Source organism: Myotis lucifugus, unplaced genomic scaffold, assembly GCF_000147115.1.
Source record: "Myotis lucifugus unplaced genomic scaffold, Myoluc2.0 scaffold_381, whole genome shotgun sequence".
Lineage (NCBI taxonomy): Eukaryota > Metazoa > Chordata > Mammalia > Chiroptera > Vespertilionidae > Myotis > Myotis lucifugus.
In genome coordinates this window covers 330289-336462 of record NW_005871429.1, presented here as the reverse complement: position 1 = coordinate 336462, position 6174 = coordinate 330289, and the positions used below count along the sequence as shown (strand labels likewise).

Genomic DNA, 6174 nt, shown 5'->3' with positions numbered 1-6174 from the left:
TGATAAGTATATTTATTTTATCTACCTGCTATAATTCTGAGGAGGGAAGGACACTTTCCTTACTTTCTTTTCTTTTTTTTTTTATACAAGTGTCCTATCTTTTTTAAAAATATATATTTTATTGATTTTTTTACAGAGAGGAATGGAGAGGGATAGAGAGTTAGAAACATTGATGAGAGAGAAACATCAATCAGCTGCCTCCTGCACACTCCCTACTGGGGATGTGCCAGCAGCCAAGGTACATGCCCTTGACTGGAATCGAACCTGGGACCCTTCAGTCCACAGGCCGACGCTCTATCCACTGAGCCAAACCGGTTAGGGCTCCTAACTTTATTTTCATTACAGGTTATTGGTGGCAAGGCCAAGCAGCATGGCATTAGGACACAGAAGGACCTACATGTACAGTGAGTCATTGGATTACATCGGTCTTGGAGAGAAGTTCTAGAAGTCAAGGTATCAGGTTAATATTAATACTACTAATAACATTTTTTGAACACCATGTGCCAGGCAGGGTGTAAAGGACTTTAAATTGTCTAATTTGAGTCCTGTAACAACCTTCAGAGGCAGGTGTGGCTATCTCCTATTATAAATAAAGGTTCAGAAAGGGTTAGATACTTTTTTAATGTCCCATAGTTGATGAGTTGTTGAGTAAGATTCAAATTCAGTTCCAAAAAATTGTCAGGTCACCCCTATTCCCTAACTGGGTCGATAAGTACATAGAAAGGAGACAGTGAGGTCTGGACTCAGGAATTATGAATCTGTTGGGTCATAAATTCTTTGCCCAAATGGATGGGAGAAAACACTGAACACAGGTGTAATTAGTAAGTTCCTTAGAGTATAGATGGGCTTATTCAATAAATTGTGCTTTTATTTCCTAGAGAACTCCCTGTAAAGAATAGATTCTCACTACATTTGTTGTGATTGAATTGAGAAATGGAAGCTGAGTTTGCTGAATCCTGTAAGGACTCAGTCCCTTTAGAACATTTTCCCCTTCCCATCATCTATAAAAGAGACACCAGTGATCTTTGGGAGAACTTTAAAAAAAAAAAAAAGTGTTGTGTTTTTTTTTAAACTGATTTCAGAGAGAGGAAGGTAGAGATAGAAACACCAATGATAACAGAGAATCATTGATTGGCTGTCCACTGCACTCCCCCTACTGGGGACTGAGCCTGCAACCATGCATCTGCTCATGTGCCCCACCCGGGAATCCAAGGGTGACCTCCTGGTTTATAAGTTGACGCTCAACCACTGAGCACCGGCCAGGCATGGGAGACCTTTTTAAAAAGACAGATGACTGGGCCCCTTTCAAATTTTTGAATCAGTCTCTTAGGGTAGACTCTATGAATCTGTATCTTTAAAACAGTTTCCTTGGTGATTTTGTGGGTCAACCAGGTTTGGGAACTATTGAATTAAATGATCCCAAATGAACGCTTGGGCGAAGGGATAACCTAATTGCAATGGGTCTGATTTGGGTTGGTAGGGAAGCCCTATCTGGCCAAAAGAGCCTGCTTTCTTGTTTAACCTCTCCTTCCTCCTAATTCTTTGGTGCCCCTACCCTGTCTATCTCTCCTTGCTGTCACGTTGTCTTTTTCATGCTAAACTGGCTGTAAACGACACTTAGAACAGCAGCGCCACCTTGTGGAGAGAAACAATATAACACTGTCCTAATACCTCACAGGCGCTGCAGTTTCCACCTTGTCCTGAAGAGGACACCATTTCCCTGCATTTTTAAAACGAGGACTTTTTTTTTTTTTTTTTTTCCCTTCCCTACCTGTATGATCTCAGGAAACACCTCCTGGGAGAAGGCATGGGGTTGAACATCCTTGCCAGATCAGAAATCAAAAACCAACACGTTGTGAAACTAGAATAAACGGGGAAAGAGGCCAAGTGCATAGCAGGCACAAGCCTTCTGCTGAAGTTAAAAGTCAGTCTCTGAGACAGTCTTGATCAGGGTAAGAATATATAGGTGGTGCCCCAAGTCAATGTGTGATTTTATAAGGACATGTTTATGTGGGGTAGTATCTGCTTCAGTTGTGTCTTGAGAAGTTTTATTTTTTTCATATGATACACATGAGTCAGGCATTAATTAATTAATAGATCCGGCCTCTTGTCTGGTGATATTTCTACCCAATGACACATAGGTTTATGTTGGTGGAGCAGGTTGGGTCACTATAGCGTTGCTCTGATTATGCAAACTTTTTTTAATTAGGGGAGAGCATGAATACAGTCCCCACCACCACCGCCACCTCAAATTATGCAGTTGATTTTCCCACATTTGGGGAAATTGCAGGGGTCAGCATACCTGGAGGGAAATGTGTGAGCTTTGCCCTGGAAAAACCATCTTCCTGATCATGGTATCTCCCCTGCCAAGTATAACTGTGCATCTTTTGATTGAGTCCCACCTGCTAAGTGTCACTGTCTCTCTCTTACACACACACACACACACACACACACACACACACACACACTTTTTGTTATTTGTACCTGGACACTTTTTCAATGGTCTAATTATGCTTAGGGATCCAGCTAAATTAGTACAGTTAGAAAGAGAATATGTTAAAATTTACATAAACCCATTAGTCTACTTGGTTGCATTCTCTTCTTGTTTTCCAGTCGTTGGATGTAGGCCTCAAAGTAGGCCTTCTAGGGACCACCTAGAGAGATGGACAACTCTGCAGATTTGCATACAGTTTCCTGGTAGATGATGGTACGGCTTTGTTTCTCTGCAAGCTACTTGGTTTTCCCCTGAAATAGGGTTTTGCCAGTTGCCAAGATCACATGGTTTAATGTCATGGTTTTGTTTGCTCAAATGTGTTTGCTGTCTCTCCTACTAGGCAGTAAGCCCATTGACTGCAGGCTCCATGCCTGGATCTCTTACATCCCTTGTAGACTTACCTCCGACGTGGTTGGACATGCACTAGTTGCTCAGTACAAATGGTTAGGTTGACAGGTTGAATAACGAGGAAAGGTGTTTTAAAAGGAGAACCAGGAGAGAGAAAACCAGAAAGGGATTTAAAAAATGTTTCTGAAAGACTGACTTAACTGACCAATGAAAGGAAGTAGTTGCAAAAGGGGAAATGGAAGAGAAAGTCTAATCAAAGGCATTGTGAATAGAGGAAATACAATTCAAGTTTTTTCAAAATAACTTCTGAGGAGATATTCATAGTAAGTGTAGGAAGAACTAAAATTTTCTTGCTGATTGAAGACAAAAATAAATGCTACAAGGGCTATCCTGTGAAAGAAATTTGTAATTTTGCAATGAGTTCAGGTTGATGAATGAGTCTGCAGATTTAATACAATAGGCCAAGCTTAAAATCCTTCCTGAATGCTAGAATCAAAAATTGAATACCTATCATTTAAAGTTTTAAATCTTGCTTTATTATTCTGTAGAGTTGAGCCAGTTTAAGTGTCCACTAAGATTTCAAAGAATTCTGCTTTAGCTCCTTAGGTACCTTGAATAAAAGAGCATCGCCTAGCATTCCGGACACTCAATCTCCAAAGTGGGGTGCATTTTCCAAAGACCCTTATTTAGTATATTTTAATGCTTATGGATAGTTATAATCTAGAAAGGATTAAGACTTTCTCAAATGAGAGCTTATTTGGAAATGGATGTTTTAATTTCTTTTTTTTTTCAGCTGCTTTTAATTGCACATATACTCAATAAAATATATCTGGAGTATTTTAAAGCAAAACTTAGAATTGTATCACTTTACTGTATCTATTTCTTACTTAGTTTTATAATGGGGGATGGTCTGAAGTGAGGGTTTTGATGGAAGCATTTTATATTGTTTGAGGGAGAGATAATCCATGGATTTTAGTAGTACAAACGTGAAATGGCTGGGATGTGGATCCGTGACTTGGTCATGGTTGTAAAGAAGAATACATAAGCCTAAAAACAGTAAAATCTTGGAGCAGAGCACACTGGTTAATTGGGTTTCTTATTAACTGTGGGTTAATGAGGAGACACTTTGTGTTTGAAATCTAAGTCACCTCAGTGCATTTTCTTGCTTTAATAAGTAGTCTAATGAACATAATTAGGTCTTCTCTCACTGAGTCAGCATTCTGCAATGCCTTGGGATCATTAATCTGGACATAATATATAATTCTATACTGTATTGTTGCTACAAAAGGTATAGGAGTTTAAGATGACTCCTGAACATTTCTATAGTTTTAAAAATTAAATCTCTGTGACCTGTGCGTTCCACTCTATGTAAATTTGCCTTAATTAATTAATAAGCCAATGCCTACCATAGACACATAGACTATTCAATTCAGAAGAGACTTTTGAGATTATGAAATTCAATGCCATTATTTAACAGATAAGAAAACTAAGACCCAGAAAATAACAAGCTCCACTACACTGCCTCTCGATTGACAATCCAGTGGCCCTTGGGCTCTCTATGCTGCAACTTTCAAAAGATTTGGGATTCTTGTCTTTTGTCTCCCTTCCTCCATAAAAGTGGAGTCCATGCTCAAAATTGGTTATTTGGAATGTTTGATTAAATGAATGTAAGCTCCCTAGGGGCAATACATTTTATTTGTGTGATTCACTGATGTATTCACAACATCTAGAACTGTGCCTGCCTCTGAAAAGGCTCTCAGTAAATGTTTAATGAAAGAATGAATGAAATTGAAATATTTATTATACATAAGATAACTTGATTTCAAGTTCATGGGCTACATATGGCTCTATGTTAATCTACTCAGTGTTCATCAAGTATCCAGATTACAGGTTAGAATTATTATGGTCAAAACTTTGACTTCATAATTAGAAAATAAAAGTAAAAGGATAAATATTAAATAACTGTTGTGGTAAACCATTGTGAACTTTTGTCTTACTTTGAGTATCTCAGTTTCAAACACCAAGTATTTGAAGTGAAGAACCCAGATATTAAATTGTAAAAATACTCTTTAGATAGTCAAATGAATCAACAAAATAGAAAATGTCACCACTCAGCTTTGCAAAGTTGTTTGTTAAATATGAATTCTACATAATATTTAAATACACCTCTTCAAACAAGGCCAAAAAAAGCCATCAAAACTAGAGAGAATAAAAAAGTCTGGGACACTGTACCCTGTATTTATTAATCCTCACCTGAAGATATTTTCCCAATGATTTTTTTGTTGTTGTTGTTGAGAGAGTGGAAGGGAGGGGGAGAGAAGAGAGAGAGAGAAACAAAGATGTGAGAGAGACACCTTGATTGATTGCCTCTTGTATAACAAGCCTGCAAAGAAAGTGCCCCTGACTGGAATTGAACCCATAACCCTTTAGTCTGTGGGGCCAATGCTCTATCCACTGAGCAGAACCAGCTTGGGCTGTACCCTGTACTTATTATCAGATATAATAAGACTCTCAAAATCGGGGGCGGGGGGCGGGGGCGGGGGGGTTGCTTAAATCATCTGATAAGTGCTTTCCTATTAAGAAATACCTCAGAAACAAACCCAAGAAAAATGAATTGCAAAAGCCCTCTACTTAAGGACCAGTTTAAAATTTAACAGTGTAAACATCTAAGGTTATGCATACACAGGTGTATTTAGACTTGGAGTCATGGTTTCAATAAGGCAAAATGAGAAGATGGTACTTATCTACAAAAGTAGAACCAGTGTCTTATTACTTTTTTATTCCAGAAAATGCTTTAAGTCACCAGAATTCTTTGAATTTCTTTTTTCTTGAAACAACACTAAACCATTAACTTCCTTGAAGTTGAGGATCAGGTCTAATTCACATTTGTATCTGCAGTGCTTGGCATAATGTTGGAAAGTAAAAGGAATTTTAGCAGTATTAGTTGAATGAATGAAAGTTAGGGATGGACTTCTGGGCCCTCTCCTAAATTATAATGATAGATGGAAAACGTAACTAGAATTGAAGAGATGGGTAAAGATGACATGAAATAAAAACATCTTTTTGGAGCTCCAATCCCGAGTATTTCTGAGCTTGTCTTAATCTTCATTATCTTGAATGTCCACTGGGAGCAGAGCTTTGTAACACACACACACACACACACACACACACACACACACACACACGCAGGTTGCTGTGCCTGAGTACATTGAAAAGGCAGCATTCCTACAACTTCTTTATTCCTAAATTGGCTACTTCCTGAACTAGCCCTCCTAGTAATAGGAGTTTATGCCACATGAAAATTGCTTCTGGGTAGAAATTTGACTTTCTAC

At 38.4% G+C, this 6174-nt stretch overlaps 1 protein-coding gene and 1 non-coding gene across 2 annotated transcripts in view; both read right to left on the bottom strand.

The window, feature by feature from the left end:
• The window catches only part of WNT8B (Wnt family member 8B), a 49886-nt gene that overhangs the window by 34461 nt on the left and 9251 nt on the right, over nucleotides 1–6174 (bottom strand). The gene's annotated exons all lie outside the window — the stretch shown is intronic.
• LOC111823032 lies at nucleotides 2207–2374 on the bottom strand. Its single transcript, XR_002826023.1, has one exon. It is a non-coding gene; the product is annotated as a U1 spliceosomal RNA (small nuclear RNA).